Source organism: Marmota monax, unplaced genomic scaffold, assembly GCF_021218885.2.
Source record: "Marmota monax isolate L192 unplaced genomic scaffold, Marmota_monax_Labrador192_F-V1.1 WCK01_AAM20220418_F8-fsc00003, whole genome shotgun sequence".
Taxonomy (NCBI): domain Eukaryota; kingdom Metazoa; phylum Chordata; class Mammalia; order Rodentia; family Sciuridae; genus Marmota; species Marmota monax.
This window is the reverse complement of record NW_026694084.1, coordinates 366,141-391,790: the sequence shown is the minus strand read 5'-3', so window position 1 is coordinate 391,790 and position 25,650 is coordinate 366,141.

Below are 25,650 nucleotides of genomic sequence, written 5' to 3'. Positions count from 1 at the left end.
CAACTAAGAAAAGCCCAGGTCCCGATGGGTACACAGCAGAATTTTACAAAACCTTTAAAGAAGAACTAATACCAATACTTTTCAAGCTACTTCAGGAAATAGAAAAGGAGGGAGAACTTCCAAATTCATTCTATGAGGCCAACATCACCCTGATACCTAAACCAGACAAAGACACTTCAAAGAAAGAAAACTACAGACCAATATCTCTAATGAACCTAGATGCAAAAATCCTCAATAAAATTCTGGCGAATCGGATACAAAAACATATAAAAAAAATTGTACACCATGATCAAGTAGGATTCATCCCTGGGATGCAAGGCTGGTTCAATATACGGAAATCAATAAATGTTATTCACCACATCAATAGACTTAAAAATAAGAACCATATGATCATCTCGATAGATGCGGAAAAAGCATTTGACAAAGTACAGCATCCCTTTATGTTCAAAACTCTAGAAAAACTAGGGATAACAGGAACATACCTCAATATTGTAAAAGCAATCTATGCTAAGCCTCAGGCTAGCATTATTCTGAATGGAGAAAAACTGAAGGCATTCCCTCTAAAATCTGGAACAAGACAGGGATGCCCTCTCTCTCCACTTCTCTTCAACATAGTTCTCGAAACACTGGCCAGAGCAATTAGACAGACGAAAGAAATTAAAGGCATCAAAATAGGAAAAGAAGAAATTAAATTATCACTATTTGCAGATGATATGATTCTATATCTAGCAGACCCAAAAGGCTCTACAAAGAAACTATTAGAGCTAATAAATGAATTCAGCAAAGTGGCAGGATTTAAAATCAACACACATAAATCAAAGGCATTCCTGTATATCAGCGACAAATCCTCTGAAATGGAAATGAGGACAACCACTCCATTCAAAATATCTTCAAAAAAAATAAAATACTTGGGAATCAACCTAACAAAAGAGGTGAAAGACTTATACAATGAAAACTACAGAACCCTAAAGAGAGAAATAGAAGAAGATCTTAGAAGATGGAAAAATATACCCTGTTCATGGATAGGCAGAACTAACATCATCAAAATGGCGATATTACCAAAAGTTCTCTATAGGTTTAATGCAATGCCAATCAAAATCCCAATGGCATTTCTTGTAGAAATAGAGAAAGCAATCATGAAATTCATATGGAAAAATAAAAGACCCAGAATAGCAAAAACAATGCTAAGCAAGAAGTGTGAATCAGGCGGTATAGCGATACCAGACTTCAAACTATACTACAGAGCAATAGTAACAAAAACAGCATGGTACTGGTACCAAAACAGGCGTGTGGACCAATGGTACAGAATAGAGGACACAGAAACCAATCCACAAAACTACAACTATCTTATATTTGATAAAGGGGCTAAAAGCATGCAATGGAGGAAGGATAGCATCTTCAACAAATGGTGCTGGGAAAACTGGAAATCCATATGCAACAAAATGAAACTGAATCCCTTTCTCTCGCCATGCACAAAAGTGAATTCAAAATGGATCAAGGAACTTGATATCAAATCAGAGACGCGCCGTCTGATAGAAGAAAAAGTTGGCTACGATCTACAGTCGGTGGGGTCGGGCTCCAAATTCCTCAATAGGACACCCATAGCACAAAAGTTAATAACTAGAATCAACAAATGGGACTTACTCAAACTAAGAAGTTTTTTCTCAGCAAAAGAAACAATAAGAGAGGTAAATAGGGAGCCTACATCCTGGGAACAAATCTTTACTCCTCACACTTCAGATAGAGCCCTAATATCCAGAGTATACAAAGAACTCAAAAAATTAGACAATAAGAGAACAAACAACCCAATCAACAAATGGGCCAAGGACCTGAACAGACACTTCACAGAGGAGGACATACAGTCAATCAACAAGTACATGAAAAAATGCTCAACATCTCTAGCTGTCAGAGAAATGCAAATCAAAACCACCCTAAGATACCATCTCACCCCAGTAAGATTGGCAGCCATTAGGAAGTCAAACAACAACAAGTGCTGGCGAGGATGTGGGGAAAAGGGTACACTTGTACATTGCTGGTGGGACTGCAGATTGGTGCAGCCAATTTGGAAAGCAGTATGGAGATTTCTTGGAAAGCTGGGAATGGAGCCACCATTTGACCCAGCTATTCCCCTTCTTGGTCTATTCCCTAAAGACCTAAAAAGAGCATGCTACAGGGACACTGCTACATCGATGTTCATAGCAGCACAGTTCACAATAGCAAGACTGTGGAACCAACCTAGATGCCCTTCAATAGATGAATGGATAAAAAAAATGTGGCATTTATACACAATGGAGTATTACTCTGCATTAAAAAATGACAAAATCATAGAATTTACAGGGAAATGGATGGCATTAGAGCAGATTATGCTAAGTGAAGCTAGCCAATCCCTAAAAAACAAATGCCAAATGTCTTCTTTGATATAAGGAAAGTAACTAAGAACAGAGTAGGGACGAAGAACAGGAGAAGAAGATTAACATTTAACAGGGATGAGAGGTGGGAGGGAAAGGGAGAGAGAAGGTAAATTGCACGGTAATGGAAGGAGACCCTCAGGGTTATACAGTGGAGGGGGTAGAGAGAGAGGAGGGGAGGGGAGGGGAGAGGTGGGGAGGGGGGAGGGTGGATGATGGGAAAGGCAGCGGAGCACAACAGACACTAGTATGGCAATTTGTAAATCAATGGATGTGTAACTGATGTGAATCTGCAATCTGTATATGGGGTGAAGGTGGGAGTTCATAACCCACTAGAATCAAAGTGTGGAATATGATATGTCAAGAAATTTGTAATGTTTTGAACAACCCACAATAAAAAATTAAAAAAAAAAAAAAAAAAAATAATTGCCCTTCTGACTAGAGTGAGATAAAATCTCAATGTAGTATTGAATTGCATTTCCCTCATTGCCAGAGATGTTGAAATTTTTTTTCATGTATTTGTTGACCATTTGTATTTCATCTTTTCAGAAATGCCTGTTTAGTTCTTTTGCCCATTTGTTGATTGGGTTGATTGGGTTATTTGGGTTTTACTTATATATTTTATTTATATATTTATTGATTGGGTTTTATTTATATATTTGTTTTGGTGTTAAGTTTTTTGAGTTCTTGGAATACTCTGAATATTGATGACCTATCCGATGAGCAGGTGGCAAAGATTTTCTCCCATTCTGTAAGCTCTCTTCATGCACTTGTTTCCTTTGCTGTGCAGAAGCTGTTTAAGTTGATGCCATCCCATTTATTGATTTATGACTTCTTGTGCTTCAGGAGTCTTCTTCACGAATTTGGTTCCTGAGCCAATATTGAAGTGTTGGTCCTATATTTTCTTCTATTAAATGCAGGGTTTCTGGTCTAATTTCTAGTTTTTTAATCCACCTATAGCTGACTTTTTTGTGCAGGGAGAGAGATAGGCGTTAACTTTCATTCTATTACATATAGATTTCCAGGTTTCCCAGCACCATTTGTTAAAAAGGCTATCTTTTCTCCAACATATGTTTTTGGCACTGTGTCTAACATGAGATAACTATATTTATGTGGATTTGTCTCTGTGTCTGATGTTTTCTTTGATAGGTAGAAGCTATTCCAAATTGAGTGAGGGAAGAGAGAGAATGGGGAAAAAGGGGGGGGGGGAGAATTTAATCAAAATAGAGGAAAGCTCAGTGGAGTAGATGAAGGGAATTGAAGAGAAGAAAGGAGGGATGGGAAAGGAAGAGCAGTGGAATGGATCTGACCCGAGTTTTGTATGAATGTATATGAATGCAGCACAGTGAATCCCAACATCAAGTATATCCACAAGATGCTAATTAAAAAAAAAAAAACTATAAATAAGATACATCAGTAAGATCAGTAGAGTAGAGGGAGGAAAGCAGAGAGAGGGGAAAAGAAAGGGGGAAGTGCTGGGGACTGAACTAGAGCAAATTATATTCCCTGCTTTGGTGATTACGTCAAAATGGATCCTAATGTTATAAGTAAAAAGAATCAATGAGGAGGAATTATGCCTTTGGAGTCCAGGAAAACTCCTGTGCAACCATCTATTAAAAGCAGCGAAGATTTTTTTCCCTCTATGGTAATTGGTCAGTTCCCAATAGAATTCCTTTCTAAACTTATGCATGTCTTTATAAAAGGCCCACCTTTTTTGTATAAATGCTGAGACAAGTAGAAATGGTGCATGATTGAAAGCTTTAGGAAGAACAAGAAACATGCAGTCAGAAGAGCAGGGAAACATTATGGTGATTGCTGAGGTGCTGATGAGCAGGTGATGACATCAATAGTCAATACTGAATATCAATGGGGGTAGGTCTTCGTCTGGTATTGCAAACTGCAGCTTGCACCGCAGAAGATAGCTGGGGAGTCTAAAGCTCACTTGAACTTTAATAACTCTCAGGTGACCCCTGAGCTACAGATAGCAGGAAACCAGGGCACATCAATCAATGCCCTCCCCATACCCAGCATTCTGGTGATAGAGGTGGAGGTTTGTAATTACCCTGCAACTGAATATCCACTAGCTGTATGGTCACTCCATGTCATATTCCCTCTCCCTCAGCCACCAGTGCTGCTGCACACGGGGCTGTGTGGATGCCAGGGCTGTGTGGATGCCATATGTTTTAGGCAGTTGGTCTTCTGCAACCCTCACAATATCCTATGAAGTAGATTGCATTTAATCTTGCTTTAAGCTAAGGAAACTGTGGCTCAGAAAAGTTACTTTCCCAAGGTAACCTAGCTGTTGAGCGGCAGGACTAGAATTCAAGCTTAGGGCTGTTGGTGAAAGTGTTCCTACTCAGCCTTTCCAGGGGAATAATCATTGCTATTCATAATGTTAACTCAGTCACTGTCACTGCCCAGTGTCAGGGGCTAGAAGGAAGTTCTCCTTCAAAGAATAGCCTGACACTTACAAGAAACAGCCCCCTGGGAGACATCCTGCCTGGGAGACATCCTGCAGCCACCTATCTTCCTGAAACATCCTGTGGTTATCAGGATCATCAGACATCCTGCAGCTGGCAGTTTTACCACCCACATCCAGCAACTGCCGATAAGAGAGCTTCCCCATCCCCAGCATATAAATACCCCTGTGTGAACAATAAAAGTTTGCAGCTTGATCAGAACTCCTGTCTTGCTGTCATCCCTCCTGTCTCTTGTCCCTTCATTCCTCCCCACCTAGGTTCGCCGCCGTCGTTGATGTGTCCTGCCGGTCGGGACAGCCCAGAAATCTCTATATTCGATATTGTCTTACACACTTTTCTCCTTTGGGAGAGTATCCACAGCTTTCAACATGGTGCCCTCCCCCACTTTCCATTAATGAAATCTTGCTATTTCATTAATGTTACATGCTCCATGGTGCTGTTGACTGTAGCTTTGCTCTGGGTTCTGAGGGCTTTCAGGACAGGATAGGTAATTATGTCCCCCCTGGAATCAGCTCTAAGTATACCTCCTGATTTCTCCACAGCATCTCAGAATGATGGATTTTGTCCTATGTGACCCTGTTAACTCACCCCTTTGCAAAGTCAGAGATGCAGAGTCATGACTAGTAAAGTCTGAACTTGTTCTCTGCAGAAACTTCAGTAGCTCTAGGCTTACACAGTAGACAATGACGAGAGGGGCCTTAGCAACAAAGGGACATGTGTCAAGGAACGCAGGGATGCAGTTTTGGAAAGTGGAAAAGACAAGGCAAGGGATTCTTCTCCCAAACCTCCTGAGGGAGGGCATACTGGCCAGTACCCCAATCTTAGTCCAGTGAAGCAAATTACAGACTTCTGACATCCAGAATAGTAAGTGAATAAATGTATATTGTTTTAGCTCCAAGTTTGTGTTCATTTGTTAGATTGACATAGGAAACCAATGCACTTACTTCTATTTTGAACTTCAAATAGAATGAGTCTAAAATATCTGGAATGTTACCGTTATTTTATTAAGAGCCCTCCAGAAAATAAAAACTTTGCAACATTCCACTCAGTTTTACCAAGAAGGGGCTGAATAATTCTCAACTGGAAGCCCTAAAATGGACCTTAAAAAACACGTAGCCTCTTTTTTTCAGGAAAAGAGTGAGGTATTATGAATCACAAACTTTCCCTTTAACATTCTTTCTTCAGTTGGCATCCTGCAGCTGGGTGTCATGTTTGCAAGATGTGGCAGAAAGAGCTCTTGAGTGTCCTTGGGTATATCCCCTTAGGGATCCATTAGTGCTGAGGGTCGAACTACAGACTGCAAACGTATTTCTTTGTTTAGATTTCATATTATTCTCTTCTGTACACCAGGTCTGTATTAGCTGCTTACTTCTAGTATCTGGGTCAAATTAGAGGTCTGGAAAAAAGCCAAATGGCTCTACACAAAGGTGGAACAGATAAAAGGTTATCAAAGAATGTCAAATAAACAGGCATACTAATTACAGTTCGTTTTGTGTTTATACCCGGTAAATAAGTAAGCATATTACCACTTTTTCTCCTGTCCCTTCCTGTGGCTCATAGAAATTTATAGTTAAAACCTCTATTCCAGTTAGGCTTCACAAGAGACCTTTGGATTCAGCTGCTTTCCTTTGCAAATTTCATTCTCAAGAGAGTGGAGTTAATGATTGCAGATTGGTGCAGTGGATATTTTAGAGAGGTTCTTAGACTCATGACCCAGTTCTGCTGCTACTCAGATTTCTAAATTCTACTTGGAGCTTGGCCAAAATCCCTTCAAAGCCACCTCTCCTTAGTCAGGATGGTTTCAGGGTCCCCTGGCTCTGGTTTATCTCAGTAAGGCTAGTACCTTTAATAGGCTGCTTTCAAATCTATTAAAAATGACTTAGAGCAAGATGCCATTTGTTCTTGGTGGCAAATGTTCCTGGTTTCAGAAAATGGAATTCTAAAGCAGTCTTCCTTTTTTTCCCTTTTTCTTCTCTCTCTGTCTGTCTCCCTCCCTCCCTCCCTCTCTCTCTCCCTCTCCTTCTCCCTCTCCCCTTTGTCTCTCTCTGTATGTGGTTTTGTGAACTGAACCCAGGGGCTTGATCCTTCATATCAAGTACTCTAACACTGACCTATACCCCCAGACCCAATCTTCTAATTTTAACTAGACATTATCTATTATAATTCAGAAATTAATGACTAAAAAAATTTTTAACACTATTCCCTCAATAATGACTATGCAAAGTTTTACTCTTATTGCAATTGTCCTAAATAGAGACATTTGAGTCAAATGGAACTTTGACCATATTTGAATCTGCTATCAGTTAAGCCTTAAGTATGTTAAGCTTTATGTATCCGCCACCTGGGTGCTGTTTTCATTGTGCAACTTGAAAAGCAGTTACCAAATTTGGAGCTGAAGTTGAATGTTCCGGGTGGGTGGTGTAGTCTTTTTCATAATTCCTTGCGTGCATCCTTCAAGGCTGGCTCAGTGGAAATCTAGAAACACTAAGGAGTACAGGGGAGACAAGAGACTTAGCCCATGGGCAGACTTTTGGTTAAGTTCAGTTAAACCACAGGAGGTATGACCTAGGTGGAAGAGCTGAATTTAGAGAAGAAACAGAAAGTATAAAAAAGTGGAGGAGGATAATTAGAGGTACAAGTTCAGAAGAGACAGAGGGCTCCAGGGAGGTGAAACTTGTAGCAGAAGAAGGGGTACATTCTTGGAATAAGAAAAGGGAAAGGTAGAAATAAGTATCAATTTGACACATTTTGAGATGAAAGTTGAGGAATCTCAGATGGCATATATTGTTTCAATAAGAAAAATAAAAGTTATACTAGAGTTTGAAGAGTAGACATGTTCGGTTATCATATTTGTGGGAAATAAGAAAAAAAGTCAATCTAAGATGAATGGGACCATTGTTGAGCAGAATGAGTGCCAGAGTGGGACTGTGTATCACAAGTCTGTCATAGAACAGTGAGGCCATGCTTCTCAAACTCAGGTTCGTGTTCCCTTGGGCCTATCAGCATTGTGCCTAGGAAACACAAAGCCACAGGGACACAGTACTTTTCTCTAGCATCAATTTTACTTGAAACATTTGGGGTGGAATTTTAATTGCTTGACTAAATACTCTTAAACTTATTTTAATGCAACAGCATAGAATAAAACCAGGGTAAATTTCTTCAGGTAAATGGGAAATTTAAACAGTTACCATGGTAAGCTGCTCTTCGTTATAACTCCCAACCCTCCCTAGGCTGCCATGGGTGTCTGATGAGTCTCTGGTGCAATTGCAGGACCTTCGTGGACAAGTTTGAGAACTTGGAATTCTGTTCCACCCAGTGTGAAGACAATGTGAGCAGGAGCAGAAAAATAATGGAAGGTGTGTTTTGACCTGGGGTTAGCAGAATCCCCTATGGCTCTTAGATGGAAGAGCTGAGGCTTTTCAATCTGCTCATACAAAGCACTGCAAGAGGACCTTCCTTCCTTGGGAAAAGGGGTTCTTACAATCCCTCTAACTTGGATGTTATATATTGTCCTGTTTCAGAGACTTTGTACCTGAACTCAGAGCAGTGAAGAGGTTTGCCTAAGTCACATCGTTGATCAGTAACAAGGGAATAAACTGAGTGTGGCTGGGGAGACTCTAGTGGCTTTTGCAAGACAGGTATTGGAGGAGCTGCAGGATTGGCCATAGGCAGAGCATGGTCAATGCAGAAAGATAGGAAAGGGAGGCACTGTTATTTATTGGAGGTTTGATGCCAACCTGATGGCTTACATTTAACAAAATTCTGTCAGCTTTATTCAAAACTTCACAATGGCCTTAAACCTCCAACCAGCTGTTCAGAGCACTCGCTCCTCCACCTCCCCTACCCTCTCCTCTTTTCCAGATAACAGAAACTGCAACCATGCTAAGGTTTCCTTGAGCAATCACACTGAAGTTTCTTTCCTCTGTGCAAGAATCACAGCTTATACAGATTTTAAGAAACTGGAGTAAGCTACATGGATTAGTTTTAAGTAGCTCAGTTTTTCTCCATACCACCTACTTAAGGAAAAGAGTCTAGCCAATTATATCTTCCTGCTTCTCCTCAATAACAGGCAGAAGTTATGCCAAGGATTTGGGGGCTTAACCTCACCACCCCAACTATGAATCACTGAGCCTGGTCTGTGCTTAGACTCTTTTTATTCCTTTAAAAGAACTTTTCCATGTTAATATGAAAAGGGACTTTTTCAATCTCTTGGAATTATAAATTATGGTGGTTGTTGTGCATTTAATATATACTTTTTGAATACAAGTTCCATTTTCTATATTTTGCTACTTTTTTTTTTTTTAAAAGGCACCAAGAAACTTATCCACAACTCAAGGATCCTCTTTAGCTGTTCCCTAGCCTGCCACTAAATCAGCTCTGAAACCATTTACTTTCTGATACATGGAAATTGTAAATTAGTAAGGTCAAAACAGACGCAGTGGCTCTGTGTCTGCTAACCCTATGCCTCCTTCCCAGGGGAAGCTACTGAGACTTCGTGATGAATGAGTGCCAAAAAACATCCCTCTGACAAGCCCAGAAGAGCTCAGAATTCTTTATTAAGAGCAAGGAGTAACCTTGGTCCTCTTTTTTTTGGAACCAATATTTCCAGATTCTTTGGATATATTTTTGTCCAAACAGGGGAGGCTGATTGGAGATATGTAACTGATTTTCAGATTAAGCAAGTTAATTGTTAACTTAGTTCAGAATTGGTTAACCTAACAAACATGCATCTGAATTGACCAAGATGTCCTCACCTCACGCAAGTCAGTTTGCACATCAAATCAATTTTTTAGAACATCATTTTGTGAAAAGACGTGTGAGTTCATTTTTAATGGAAAATACTGAACACACAAATAAGGCTAAGACAAGTGAATGATTCATGGCTGAATTTTGAAAACAAGTTGGTAAAAGCCCTGAAATTATTGTTATTCAAATGTAACAGTGCAGAAATGTCACAAGGATCATAAACATTGAATTCATAAATTACCATCTAATAGGCATCTCAGGGGAACAGTAACACTGTGATTTAAACAATAGCAGCACCAACAATAAACCCAGGGCCTCCTGCACTTTTCACTGGAGAGCTGTGGGGCAAGTCTGAGGGCATTTTCACAGACAGTTTGGAAATATATCAGCATGACTTTCTCCTCCATGGATTCTATGGAAGGGCAGAGACGCAATTGGATGCCCTCCATGCGTGTAGTTATTGAGGTTAAGAATCTTCTATAGGAGCAACATCATTCAGTAAGCTTTTAGTTTGTGAATTATGTTCTAAGCATTGAACGAACTCGGAAAACCTACAAATTCTATTTTTCAATCATTAAATAGAAATAAGGAGGTTTGAAGAGCAGAGCAATGTGAAAATAGCATTAACAGGTATAAACTGAACACCAAAAGGATTTCCTAACCCTGAACAAATTCAAGTATGTATAGGATAGGAAACTTAGAAATCAAAAATACTGTGTGACTGGGTTAAGTCTGTTAGCACAGATATAAGGGGAATTTAATTTTTTATTAAGCCAAGTTAGGAACATAATATTTTTATTAAAAAAATAAGAATGACGTGAATTAATTGAGGTAGTTTTACTGTGAGCAATTACTGTTACCTTCCTTTACCTCCAAATTCTGTTCACTTTAATCTTGCTGGGCAGAAATGCTTGTTATAAAGGTGCATTCCCGTGGATTTCAATTTTCTCTATTCCTTTTGGAGATGTCCTTAGTATGGAGACCTTACTAAGGAAAGCCACAGTTGACTGATAATTGAAAGTCAGTGGTGAGGGACATATCACTTAGCTCTTTCCAATCCAGCCTACCACATCCTGCAGCCTTAGGGTCATGATAAGCACAAGCATTGAGAACTGTGGCTGCAAGATGCCTCTTAAATCCACCCCCACTTTAGCGCATGCCCCACTTTAAGGCAAAAAGCAATATATGGCTTTCCTCACTGAGGAATTGACCTTTAATGTAACAATTTATTCTAAATTTATACTTCACCAACTTTACACTGGAGACTAGAGATGGGGTTATAATAGCAACTATTTAACTTTTGTGAATCTCTGGCATTCAAAAAGAGAGGTCACCTCCCTTGAGCAATTTGCCATCAAACAAGTGGAAGAAAAAAAATTAAATGGAAAAGACATTTCAATACTATACTCGAAAAGGTTTTCTAAGTGAATAACACTGAATGAGGATGATAACAATGAGAAAATGATGGCGAGGAGGAGGAGGAAGACGGCAGGTATTCACCTGTGTTCTTGTTATGAGGCAAACAGAACCAGGCTACTTAACTTACAGGGGTCACAACTTCTAGTCTTCAGTTTAACCTCAGGAGGTTCATGCTATTGTTTGAGTTCTCAGATGGGGAACCTGATATTCAGGATTAAGCAATTTGCTCAAATCCCACAACCAAAGTACAGTGGAGCAAGAGCCAAATTCAGGCTCAGTGCACTTATGTCTATATGTTACTATTTGTGTCTACTTACCAGGTTGAAAGCAAAGGAAAGTAAGGTATTATTATTAAAAAAAATGAACAAATAGTATCTGGGAGAAAAGAGAAGGTCAAGATGTGAAGGGAAGAAAGATGGATGGAGAAAGAAGAGAAAAGAGGCCAGAAGAACAGGAGGAGGGAAGTCAGGGCAGAATGAGATGGTTCCGGAGTGTTTCTGGAACCACAGGAAGGTCTGGGTTCCCATCCTGCCCTTCCTGGGACACACGTTCCATCTCTTAGGTTCGTTTCCTCATGGGCAGCCATGGGCCCAGCTTCATATTCCAGATTGGTGGTAAAATACTTCAGCTCTCAATATTTTAGATTTCTCATTTGTAAAATAAGATGAGTATGTACTTCACAGGGTCATTATGCAGATCAAGAGGCCACATGGAGAATGCCTAATACACAGTATGTGTTCAAAGCAGGTTCACATTCTTATATGAAAATCGGGAGTCTCAGTATTGGATATCATGAGGAAGGTTACATGCCAGGTTTAGAGCACCCAGTAAAAACACAACCAAGATTGTTGTTTCTGTACTGAGGTTTAAATCTGTCTTCTATTCCTCCCTCCCTCCCTTTCTTCCTTTTCTCAAGAGATCTTTTTCTTTCTTTCTTTTTTTAAACACTTAAATCAATGTTTGCCATCTTTGTGAGTTGAACATTTTAAAAATCTGCCTTTACCAATGTGACTTCTGATTTCTGTACAGGATTCCTGCACTCAGTAAACCTGCTCTCAGTAAACCAGTTTGACAATTTGGATTTAAAAGCTCAGCTCAGTTGATACCCCCAGTCCCCTCCTACCACAAAGCAAATGTGGAATGAGAACAGATTAAAGATCTAAGGTACCTCTGCCAGCCTGTGGCAAATTTACCTGGGCCTCACATTGGGATCTTTTGTTTTCATTTAGCATGTTATAGAAGATGTAAATCAGACTGTGACAGACTGGAAGTGGAAGATGCCCAGAGGGTCAGGTGAGAAGAGGAGCTTCAACCGAAAACAGATAACATAGCAAAACAAAACAAAACAAAAACAAACAAAAGAAGAAGAAGAGGAGGGGGGGAGGGGGAGGGGGAGGAGGAGGAGGGGGAGGAGGGAGAGGAGGAGGATTCAAAGAGAAGTGAAATGAAATGTAAAAGCAGTAAGAGACAATGTGTACATCATGAAACCACCACCTGGTCTTTATTCAAATTTTGAAGTAAACAATAATATGATATAAAGCTTAAGTTATCTTTTATTGGCCAATTAAGTTCATCAGCTAGAGTTATAAATGGATGTTCTGCATGCAACATCTGACTTAAAAGCTGGATGGAGAGCAAACCACAAGCTATTGAGGTATTTCCAAAATCTGATGCTTGATGGTTGTTGGAACAAAATGCTAGAATGTTTAACCGCACCATTACTTCTGTAACAGGTGACCCACATTGCTGCAAACAGTTGCTGGGGTTTGGGGCACTGTTACTGGTGGGGACTGTGGTGGGCTATTCTATTGCTTGGCTCTGAAGGCGACTTCTCACCAGATTTGGACAAAAGATGTGGAGGGGAAGTAGTATTAAATAAAATTTAGAATGATCATTTGGGTCCTTCAGTCTTTTATTGACATTCTGTTTTATAGGTTCTAATGAGATGTACATCTAATGAAATCTAGCATAGAATCTATACTCTGAAAATAAAAACTTATTATCTGTTTCTATACTAAGTTAGGCTGAAGTAGAGGGTGGAAGATTGGGGTGATAAGCAGCTGTATTCCTCTTGAAGCTCTGTGGCTACCTACAGTCTTCGAGATTTTTGTTCACGTTTCAGTTGAAGTATCAATTTCACCTTGTCAGTGAAAAAATCAGTGATGTATTTAGAGTATTAAAATAAGATTTTTTTCACTTGGACTTATAATGTTTCTGTTTATTCAAATGGAAAATATCTAACATTGAGTTGTTACCTTGTGACTTTGGATACTGTTGACTGTGGAAATACCTTCCAAAGATTAAAAAATTAAAGGAGTGTATGTTAGTGATAATATTGTTATTTTAGGTCCGAAACCAAAATCAAAAGGAAATTTTTCTACTTTGGAACGTTTATTTACGTTCTGAATTGTTTTAAAAGTTACTTCACTTCTGATTCTAACCCTATTTCGGATACTTTGGGACATTCACATAGAAATTCCAAATGAAACAATGCTGTAGTACTGAACAAAACCACAGGATGGCAGGATGCTAACACTTTTGACTCCACCAGCCCTTGCTTTCACATCTCTGAGAGTTCACTAACTTTTTTTTTCTTTTTTTTTTTTTTTTCCCAGAGGAGAGTTTAAAAGCATACAGGACTGAGGCTGTAGCTCAGTGGCAGAGCACTTGCCTAGCATGTGTAGGGCACTGGGTTCAATCCTTAGCACCACATTAAAATAAATAAATAAATAAAGGCATTCTGTCCATCTACAACTAAAAAATTTTATAAAAACATAATACATATGCACAAATGTAAATGTTTGTTTAAGTATTAGTTATAAGTGAATAAGTGTAATGACAATCAAATATTTGATTTGAAGGAAAGCATTCTTGCCAGTCCTGACATGAATAATAATTTTCATATATTTTTGGAAAAAATGCATCCTATCCTAAAAACTCCAAAGACTGACCTACTTGGACTCATTTGTGTGTCAGTTAATTAGTGGAAGATATTGCTCCATTCTTCAGGTAAGGTAGAAGAAAAATAAATACATTTATTGATGTTAAATTTTAGAGTTTTCCTAAGGAAGAAAATGAGAATTTGTAATACTTTCATTTCCAAAGGTGTATTGAAAAAATATGATTTTCTATGTTTCCATGGAAACTGAATTCCATGTTACTGAACTGACTGAAAAGCAGAAAACAAGACACTTGGATTTCAGAAATAAGCATCTCAGCTGGGCTTTCCAGTGCTCAAGATTAAAAAGCTTAATAAGCTTAATTTTAAATGGAATTTTAGGAAAACCTGAGTTAAACTAGCATTATGTGTGAATCACTCCTTGCAAAAATCTCTTCAATATTCAGTCAGAGTCTTATTATTTTTCTAATCTTTTATATTTTGCACTAGTATTTTATGAATAACAATTGGAAAAATTCTATTTAGAAAAATATTTGAATGAAATTGGAGTACTAACATATAAAAATTCAAGTTATCTAAACAAGGTAACAAGACTTTTTTTTAGTCATCAGTTTTCCTAAAATGATATATTTTTTTAAAGTTCTGTAAGTTTTATTGTAAGCTCTTACAAAAAAGAGGTAAGAATAAGGAAACTTAAAATATTTAGTACACAAAACTACCAAGCAGAGACATGAAAAAAAAAAAAAAAAGGAAAGAAAAGGAAAAGAAGTTCAACACTGTCATGAATGAACTTGGAAAAATTCATTGTTTCACATTTTTACATTTAATGTTTATTAAGTATGTGTAAGTGTTTGTAGAGTAAATATATGTTTTGATATGTTTACATGTGTGAAGTGTTAAAAATTGCCATGTATAGTAAATCTGAAGTTTTCTGGTTATATGTTTTCATATTGTTGAGAGCCACAGCTGAAGGGGCCCCAGCAAACTTTCAGACTGCCAGCTGATGATTGGCTCACAGCGGCCCCAGCAACTTCTAGCTGATTGGCTCCTCTGCAGTGATGCTCATTGGGCTGTTTCCCTGCCCTTTCAGACCACGGAGCTGCTCATTGGGGGACTTTTTTGGCTCCGCCCATGCGACCCAGCCAATCGGCCTCAAGAGCAGGAGGAGTGGGGGAGGTTGAGAGGCTTGTGGGAAGCCGGTGGTGGCAGTTGGGCTCTGAGGGTTTTTCCTGAAGAGCTGTGTGGTTTGGCGTGTGTGGTTCTAAAAATAAAGTTAGTTTCTTTTGACAAGTGGCTCCTGAATTGTGCCCAGCCAGACTGCGGCATCATATGACCTAAGATAATGTATTTTTGATTCATCTATTAATCAATTATAAAAGCAAGAGAATGTCCACAGAGGAAAATCTACTTCTAAGAATGTTTATGTAGCATTAAAAATATTTTAGTTGCAGATGGTCACATACCTTTATTTTTATTTATTTATTTATTTTATGTGGTGCTGAGGATCATACCCAGTGCCTCACACATGCCAGGCAAATGCTCTACCATTGAGCTACAATCCCAGCCCTGTGCAGCATTTTTAAAGTATTGTATTTTAAAAAAGCAAAGGTCTTCCATATTATAACTACCCTTGATTTTTGAGCTTTGAAGTAAGTTTTGAACTTTTACCTTGATCATATGTCTTATATTATACATTATTTGCAATGATTTGAAAATATGAAATGCCTTTCTATTTTCCAATTCTTTTCTTTAAGGTTTTGCATATTTTCTATAACTGTCTTCGGACAGAAAGCTATTTTGCAGAAGTGGGAAAGAAGTGGCTGTATCTGTCTGTTACATAGTCTCAGATACCTTGCAGTTGCCTGGTCAGTCGCTTATCACATGCTATAACCATGAATTTATCTCTGGTCTACCTGTTCCCCTTACTTAATCATGAGTTCCACTAGGCCAACACCATATTTATTTGGTCTACCTTTGTGTCACCACAATCTAACGGGGTCCCTGGAGCTTAATAAATGTCCTCAAAAATACTTGTTGAATAAATGATTTATGATCAGCAAGTATTGCATAAGACTGATACAATATAATTTACTTCTAAGACATGGACCCCTGGCAGTCCTCATGCCCCATCCCCAACACTATCAACTCCATTCACAACTCTCCCAAGCACACTGCTCTATGAGAAAGTTAAGGCAGTTAACAGGCTTTTCACTGTGAAAATCCAAGAAACAAGTATTGTTTGGAATTGAAGATCAGCTGGTCCTTCACGTCTCCATACCCACTGCTTTTATAATACCTGGAGATAACCAACTTGCTTAGGGTTGCTTTTCCTTGGAGAAAGAATGAGACTCTAAGGAAAGAAGAAAGAGAAACAAAAAGTTGAGCTATGTGCTTCTGCTTTCCCCTTAACTATTCTATATCCTTTCTCGATTTACCTTTGGGCACCTACCTGGCCCCTTGATGACTCTCTGTCACATTCCACATTCAATCCCATCAGCAAATCCTACCAGCAATTCTACTGCTACCCTCCTGGTTGGAGCCACTATTGTCTTCCACTGAAATCACTCCAATAACTTCGTGACTCAGCCCCCTGATGGTCCTTTTTCTCTTTTCTTAACACATTACCCCTACTTGCTTAGTCTGAGCTGGACTTGAGGATCAAATTGATATAAGAAAAATTAATAAAAGAAAAGAATACAAATTCAAGTTTTTCATGACATGGGGAATCTCATACACAGAAGCAAAGATCCAAATAAATGGCAAAGCCTGCATGCTTTTGTGTTAGCTTAAACAAAAAGAAGCAATTATGGATAAGACAATTATGTAGGGAGGACAAAGGGCCATAGGAATTCGTTTAGCAAGCCTGTAATTCTCTCCGCTATGGCAAGCCATTGGAGAATGATTCATCCTCTAGTTACAGGAAGAACATCTTCAAATGGGGGTTTGCCTGTTCTGTTTGCAGGAAGGAAGGGGAAGATTCGAATGCTCTACTTGCTTTTAGCTCAAGTAGTCCCTATGTTAAAATGGCACATTTTTGGATGGCATTTTCTGCCACCCTGCAATAGTGTGACTCAAAGGCTGAGTCACAGCAGTACATGATATTTGGAAGGGTAGAGACCAACCTTTGTTGTCAGGTCATCCTACACACAGCTTAGAAAAAAAAAAAGGATCCCTCTCTTAGTTTTGCTGAGTCTTCTGATTGGCATCCTGAGTTGTAAAGAACTCAGAATTTTCTGTGACTCTTCTGGGAATCAGATGGGCTTCCGTCAAAATCAGTGAAAGCAAGTGTGCTTTTTCTAGTCCCTTGAAGAGATAAAGGAGATGCCAGAATCGAGTGCTGTTCGATGTCTGACTCTTTCAAAACGTGCAATCTCAGGTTCTTTTTCAAGTTGGCTTAACATGGAACCTCAAGTGAAGCTCTTGCCAACCTAACATTGCAGGTAAAAATGATTCCAATGGGAAATCTTCTGAGCAAGGATACCGAATCAGTTATCAAAGAATTTCCCAAGGTCTAAACTGACCTTGTGGCCAATGTGTAACAGGACTGTGTATGGACACCAACTAACAGAGAGCCCCTGATGCTCCTGGCACCCTGTAAGGACAGATTTACTCTCAGTGGAAACACACATCTATCAAGAAAGAAAGCAGGATGGCTATTTCATCTGCACGGAAAGCAGAGAGACAACGGCAAGGAAGGAAAGGGGTCAGTGCCATGAGTTGACCCTTTAAAAAATATTATAGTTATCTATGTCAATAAATTATCAGAAGTTCTATGTCAATAAATGAAATGAGTTCTCTTTTATTTGGTTGAGGAACATGGACTTCAGAGCAAAGGAAAGCCCTGAACGTTGAGGTGTGTAAAAACATGGGAGGGGCCACTGCGCATGCCTATAATCCCAGTGGCTTGAGAGGCTGAGACAGGAGGATCAAGTGTTCAAAGCCAACCTCAGCAACAGTCAGGCGCTAAGCAACTCAGTGAGACCCTGTCTCTAAATAAAATTCAAAACAGGGCTGTGGATGTGGCTCAGTGGTCAAGTGGCCTTTCATTCAATCCCTGGTACCAAAACCAAAACAAAACAAAACAACAAAAAGACATGGGAGGGAGGTAAAATTACCAGTGATCGGGGTAGAAAAGGCAAACTTATATAACTTTACAACTTTATCTAGCCTGGGTCCCACTGATACCTGATGGGGATTGGATTATCAGGTTCTCACAGGCTTTCACCTGAATGCCCATTTCAGATAATTTTTCATGGCTTTCTAGAGCATAGCTTGAAGACATAAGGATATAAAAGATTTCCACTGTCTCCAAAAGAGTGTGGTGACCAGTATTGAATGTCTAGGAAGAGCAAGAAAAGGAGGATAGTTGTCAACCTGGCTACAAGCATTTTGGTGGAGCTTTTTATTCATGAATGAATTTGAAGCACCGTTTTCAAAGTTTGTTCTTCAAAGTATCGAATGTGGTATATATATATATATATATTTTTTTTTTTTTTAACTTAGAGGCCTTACTGTTCATTGTACAACAAATCTTAAAACCTTAGTAAGGTAGATACTATGTGCTTATTTTTCCCTGAGTTGAAAAGTCCAGGAAGATATGAAGCCCCATAAGAGTATGCTGGGTACTGAAAGGCAGCTTTGCATGTACAGTTGATACATACATCCACCCAGGCATATATCCATCCCACTATTTGGTGCAGTTGTCATGAGTGTATGTCCCAGGAGCCATGACACACTAACAGGGCATCCAAGGTCAGAATCTTCAGCATCAGCCCCTCTCCCCCCAGATGCTGATTCTCTTGCTCTTGGAATTCAGTCTCTAAAGAACCCATATTGGCTTTCTCCCAATCTTCACACTCCAGTTTGGAAGTCTCTGTTCACCCCACCATGCTTCTTTCTGTATAAGCCTATTTGCATCCTGCCTATTCCATTCTCCAGGGATCTCATGGGCCCTCCCAGGTTACCTAAATTGTGTGGCTTCCCCTTGCTTCCTTCCCTTTGCTCTTTACTCCTTCATCAAACCCTGTCCCATCTCTTCTTTTCAGTTCCTCCAAAGAGCCATCTAATAAGCACATCCCTCCAAGGCACAGAAATAACTAGAAGTGTTACCTCCATCTGAAAAGGTGAGCCAGGGAGTTAGACTACACCCTACGCAATGTGAAACGGGGGAGAAGGGCAACTGGGCTGAAGGCATGCTGCCATGGTACCTGTTAGTGCATTAGACCAGCCTTTCCGGCAGCCCTCCTGGTGGCCAGAGATCACAAGTTCCTACTGCAAAACATTAATGAACAAAAATATTCTGTTTTCTTCTTAGAACTATATGTCAACATAAACTGGAGGCAGAAACAAAATATCTTTAATGTTGTTTTTTTTTAATATTTCTTTTAAGTACCTCAGGACGCTTTTATAAACTACTGGAACATGAGTTTTAAAGGGTTCCCTTCTGTCCTTGGTTCCCTCACCACAGAAAAATCTTCAAAATGTTTTGGGGAATAAAAGGGCAACTTCTCTGTGAAGAAAGGATTTTAAAAACTAAAGAACTATAAAGAAACAAGATTTTAATGATGGGAAGAAGCTAACAGTGGAAGAAATTGGAAGATTCAACTTGGAAAGCAAAGCAAAAAATAGATGTGAACAAATAGAAAAGAGAAGAACAAAGAAGTAGAACATTAAGGCACTTCTTTTTTAAAGCCAGAATAAAATACCAAACTGGACATTATGAAGAGAAGTGAAAGGAGAAAAATAAAGATGAAGAATTTAGAGATATTTCTTTAAGAAAAAGGCATTAAATAGTGTTGAGTTATAAATTTTTTGAATTTTTATTTTTTCTGAAAATTTTAAATACAGGAGGTCAACTTGAGGTTTAATTGGATTTGTTTGACTGCAATACTTTAGATTTCTGTTGAAAATTTGAAACAGTAACTGACCCAAAACCCCTTCATGAAAAGATAGCAGCCCTAGAAGAGGAGATGACTTGGAGGAAGGCACATTAAAAACAAATAACAATATCCTAATTACAGAGGTTGATTTGCTGCATTTGGGAGAAAGTATTAGGTAGTGGCTGACATTTTTGTAGTTAGCTACATCTGATTTAAATGCAGACTCTGACACCAGATGTTAGTGTGGCCTGTGGACAGCTTGCTTGGCCTCACCTGCTGCTCAGCTCTGAATTCTCTGGCTGCAATAAGGCCTGCTACATAAAGGGAAAGAAATTAGTGTTTGTCAAAGGAATGGGTGCATGGATCGATGAATGACTCATACAACCTGTATAGTAATTCATACCTACTGGGGTTGGGTAAGAATCTGCTTAGAGACTATCTTCTAGCTTATTATGGTTAGAAGATAGTCCGAATTGAAAGTGGTCTATGCTGGGTAATGTGGAGTTACACATGCAAGGGGCAGTACTTCGCAGGCCCTTGACCTGTATCCCAAGATCCAATCATGGGATACAAGTCTCTCAGAGCTTCTGCTATGTCATCAGCACATGGATGGGCCATTTATTCCATCAACCTCTCACACCCTGTGCTGGACACAGATAAATAATACACATCTCAGGCATAGTGTTTATCACACATGAAGTGCTCAGGGCATGATATGAGTGAACAGAGGAGGCTAACAGAGAGGGAGACAGGGGTGTTAGTACTCAATTGCCAAGAATCCCCTGGTAGCCCATACAACTCTTGGCCCACTGCACATCTTCCACTTGTCAGATCAGCACAGTGGCAGTGTGCTAGGTTGCCAGTCTCTGGATTCCTAAATATGCCCCTCTTTGTACTCAGATGACTTGGAGGAAGGCAAATTAAAAAGAAATAACAATATCCTAATTACAGAGGTTAAGGTCCAGATTACTAGTTCCTCTAAATCTAGTCATTAGCTTCTCAGACTGGATTTAGGGGAACTAGTAATTATGTCTCCACAATCTCCCAAATCAAAGTCATAAATTCATGGGAGTTTGTTATCAAGGGAATGAAAATTGACACAATACATGGGAATTCAAATAAGGGGTAAAATACTTGTAGTTGAGGTTGGCATGGAGTTAGCATAATATTTGCAAAGACCTTCTAATCCTGTGAGACTCTGCTTGATAGATTATGAAGGCAACATGGTGGTAGACTGAGCAGATGTGATAATTGCTGACCTGCCCCTCTGCCCTGCTACTCTTTACAAAAAGAAATGCTGAATAAAATATGTATTAAAGTGTCATTACTTAGATAATTTCAAATGCAAGGATAGCAACTAACTAGGAGTCTGATACCAAGAGAAAACTCAAAATTATTATGATGAATAAAAGTTGAAGCCAGTGATCCTTGGCCCATGTGCGATGGGATGGTCTTCCCACATCTATGAGGTGTTAGGAAGTGGGTACTATGCTCTGCATAGCAAACCTTTGAAGACATTGTCAAGTCCATAAATTATGAGTGGATTATTCTGCCCATCATTAATAGTACTTGAGCAGAGTTCAATGCCAGATCACTCTACTGGGCTATAACATACAGACCTCCATAAGAAATACGAACAAATAGCCTGTGAGGTCTGAATGCACACTCTTACACAGGACAGGGACTTGGCTAAGAAGCCAATGTTAAAAACTAGTATGGAACAAAACTTTGGTGGAAGCAAGTGTCCAGCTGCCCTTGACCAATCAAAGCACAGGAAACATTGCCACAGCTTCCTCCAGAAATGAAGTCAGTCACATCATAAAACACACAAGAAAATTCACCAGCAACAGTAATTCAAAACACAAAACCACTGTGACCCCCTCAAAGCCAGACTTTATAAACCATAGAATTATAGGAGGTTCTTCAAGCAAATACTTAAAATAATCAATGAGATAAAGGAATGAATGGAATCTACAGAATAAATTCAGCATATTGGAGAAAATGACAGTTGGATTTATTGAGAACAAAATAGTCATTCACAGGATAACTGAAATATGATCCCTGAAATTTAAAATAGTTAATTGATAAATAATAGACTAGACCCAGAAGGAGGAAGAATTTGTGAAGGAACTATGTCAGAGGAATTGCCTCAGAATGCAATACAGTGGGAACAAGAAATCAAACACATTAGAAAGAAGTTATATGACACAGAGAAAATAATTAAAAGGAATGAAAAAAAGTTCCAAAGGTGCATACAAGGAGAATAGAATATAGGCATTGTACGACAATGGCTAAAGGTCTTCCAGAATTGAAGAAAAAATAACAAGGACAGGGAAAGGATTTCCCTCAGGGCTGGATTATGTACCTGATCTAGCTGTTCTCCAGCTATGAGCATTTTAATCATAGATCCTAACACTGTTTGGGCTCAGGGATGACTTTGTATTTGTCATTTGTGTCAAATGCCTAATATCTTTAGCACACAATAGGAGCTCGATAAATGTATGTGGAAGAAACAAAGAAGAAAGAAAGGGAGGGAGAGGAGGCAATAGAAGAAAGGAGATGGGAAGGGGAGAACAAACGGCCAATACATGGAGAGAGAAAGAATACAATCGATCAGCATTAAGTCCAAAGACTTCTTGAAAATTGAGGCGTATGTATATCTATGTATATAAACACACACAGGCATACACACTATCGATTGCATAACAAAACTGATTAATTTACATCTTGAGTCTATTAATTGTTATATAAGAGACTTTATTTTTAGAAAGGCGGAAAAATAGTTTCCAAAGTTGGAAATACTATATATGCAACATCTTTTCAAGGTTCAGTCATGATGAATAGTTATGAGTAACCAGCAGAGCAAAAATTAGTACAAAACTCAAATACAGTGATTGCTTAGTGCTCGCTTGGTAATTGACTTCCTGCCTGACTTTTTGAATGTATCTTGTAGTTTCAGGTGATCCAAGTATTTTAACTTCTTATTCAAAACTGAACCAAGCTGTATCTGCATAGCATTGTAAAAGTGATATATCCTACTTCAGAGACTCTTGACTTTTCAGCGATAATTGACTTGATAAATGCTGATTTTCGATTTATGAAGTAATTTTACTTTAAAAATTGAAAATAGAAGTTATGAGAAAAATGTTTGTGGAGGAATTTTAGTATATTATTATATTGGTTAAATTGTATTTTTACATATATATATATTTGTTATTTTAAATGTTGCATTATAATTATACATAATAGTGGGATTTCTTGTTACAGATTCAGACATAATTTAACTTCATAGAATAATTTGAAAAAATAAACTTCTACAATACCTCTATATTGTGCTCTCCAATGGCAGTTCACATGCTTTATATTCTTTATATTTTCCTCAAATTCCCCACATTAGAGAGGAAGAAACTGAGGCCAAGGCAAGTTGTGTACACAGTGGAGTAAAGTCAGTTGACAGGTGCATGGATGTCCACAAATCCCTCCCTGTGTCCTCTGTCAATCACGGGTATTTTTGCAGATTATCTGGATTGTTACGCCAGTCAATGTGAGTGATGATTGATATACAAACATGGATGATATGTAGACCTAATGAGATGTACTTTTCTATTCAGTGATGAGTGAGTGCCTGTCCTCCCATATAAACAGCAGCAAAACTGGACAAAATACACGAAACTGGACAAAATACATGAAGCAACCCTTTCAGACATGAGCAGACACAGGCAGCACAGGAGTACAGTCCCAAGAAAGTGTGGTTCACAACTTGTTTTTTTGGATCAAAATCTGGGATATGGAGTCTGAGCAGAGTATAGAAGCCTCACTGAGCTCATGGAGGTGACTGGAGTTCAGAAAGAGAATAAAGATGAATCTGGGAGTGCTGAATTAGAATTGATGTGTTAATATGAATTCACATTAATGAATGCTTGTGGGTATAAATATGTGTATGCATACACATGTGTTTCCTAATACTATCTACTTTTTTTGCCTTTTTGTAATATATGTTTTTAATTGTTGATGGACCTTTATTTTTTTTCTTTTATTCATATGTGGTGCTGAGAATTGAACCCAGCGCCTCACATATGCTAGGCATGTTCTACCTCTAGGCCACAATCCCAGCCCTGTTTTTTTTTTTTTTGCTTTTTAAAATATATTTTCTAGTTGTAGATGGACACAATTTCTTTATTTCTTTTTGTGTGGTGCTGAGGATCAAACCCAGTGCCTCACACTTTCGAGGCAAGGGCTTCACCACTGAGCTACAGCCCCAGCCTTCCTTGCACTATCTACTGAACGGATTTTGGAGAAGCATTACCCCAAAAGCAACTGGCAGAAGTAGAGTGCAAATCTTCCTTCCCAAGTCCTTTTCATCTAAAAGGAAACAGGGTTCCTCAGAGAAATAGCTAACTTCAGGGTTGGGTGCCAAGACAAGACTGAGATAGCTTGTTGTACCAAAAAGTATGAAGAATGCTAGGGTCTTCTCAAAGAGTGCAAAAAGCTCATGACAAAGAAAAGAACCTGTCAAAAGACACACACACTTTATTGGTCAAAGCGGGGATAATTTTGAGCATGAAAAACAATATAGACAGTGGTAGATTCTAAGTCAATGAATAAAGCAAGAAAATACAAGACCATAAGATATAAATGAATGAAGAATGAATTAAAGATTGATGAAGAATGGCATATTTTCATAGCTTCAAAAGCTTCTTACCATGATAAATACATAGTAATTACAAATGGGAAAAGAGGAATTTCATAGTGAAAAACCTGGCAGTCAGAATTCTCATCAAGTGATCAAAGTGCACATCATGAGAGAGAAAAAAAATTGGCAACATTCCCCATCCAATAGGAATCAAGAAGACCACAGTGCCACCTGTAACATCCTGCCAAAGATGCTTAATCCAATATAATCCTGAGGAAATGTTAGACAAATCCTAACCAAGGGGCATTCTATAACATAACTGACCTATCAATATCAAAAATGTCAAAGCCCCTAAAGTCAAAGAAATTTTGAGGAATTTTCCAGACTAAAAGAGACTAAAAAAGCATGATCAAAAAAATGTAAAGACTATTTCAAACTGGTCCCCAACCTGTAAGGACATAAATGGGACCATTAGAAATTGGGCCTAAATTTTCATGTATCAATATCATCTTTCTGATTCTGTGATTGAATCTTGCTTCTGTAAGACTGAAATAATTCAAGCATCTTCTCTAACCACAAAATGAAAATAGAACTCAAAGACAACCACAACAAAAATCTGGCAAAATCCCCAGATATTTAGAAATTAAGTACTACATTTATTAAATAACCACAGATAAGGGAGAAATGCTGAAGGAATTCTTAAAAATTTTCAAAATGTATAAGAATAAAGATGAAGTTATAAGTTAGAAAAACTGACAAAAGAAGTACAAGAAAATGGAATAAAATTTACAAAATGTAAAATTAATCACTGTAAAGTGTATAATTGGGTGGCATTGGGTACATTCACATATGTAACCATCCCCTTAATCTGGTTCCACAACATTTTTATCACTCCAAATGGAAACCCCAAACCCATTGTATCTGACCCATAATCCACTACTTTGCTTTCTGCCCCTATGGATTTACTTATTCTGTATATTTCATACAAATAGAATCATACAACATATAACTTTTAATGCAGCTGAGTTTTATTCTGGCACTGGGCATCAAATCTAGAGCCTCATGCATGCTAGGGGAGCACTCTAGTTCTAAGCTCTGTCTCCAGTCCTGTGCTGGATGATACTGACAATGGTCTTCACTCTCATTGCATCTGATTCATTACCCTTGAAGTCAGGAGGAAAGGAGT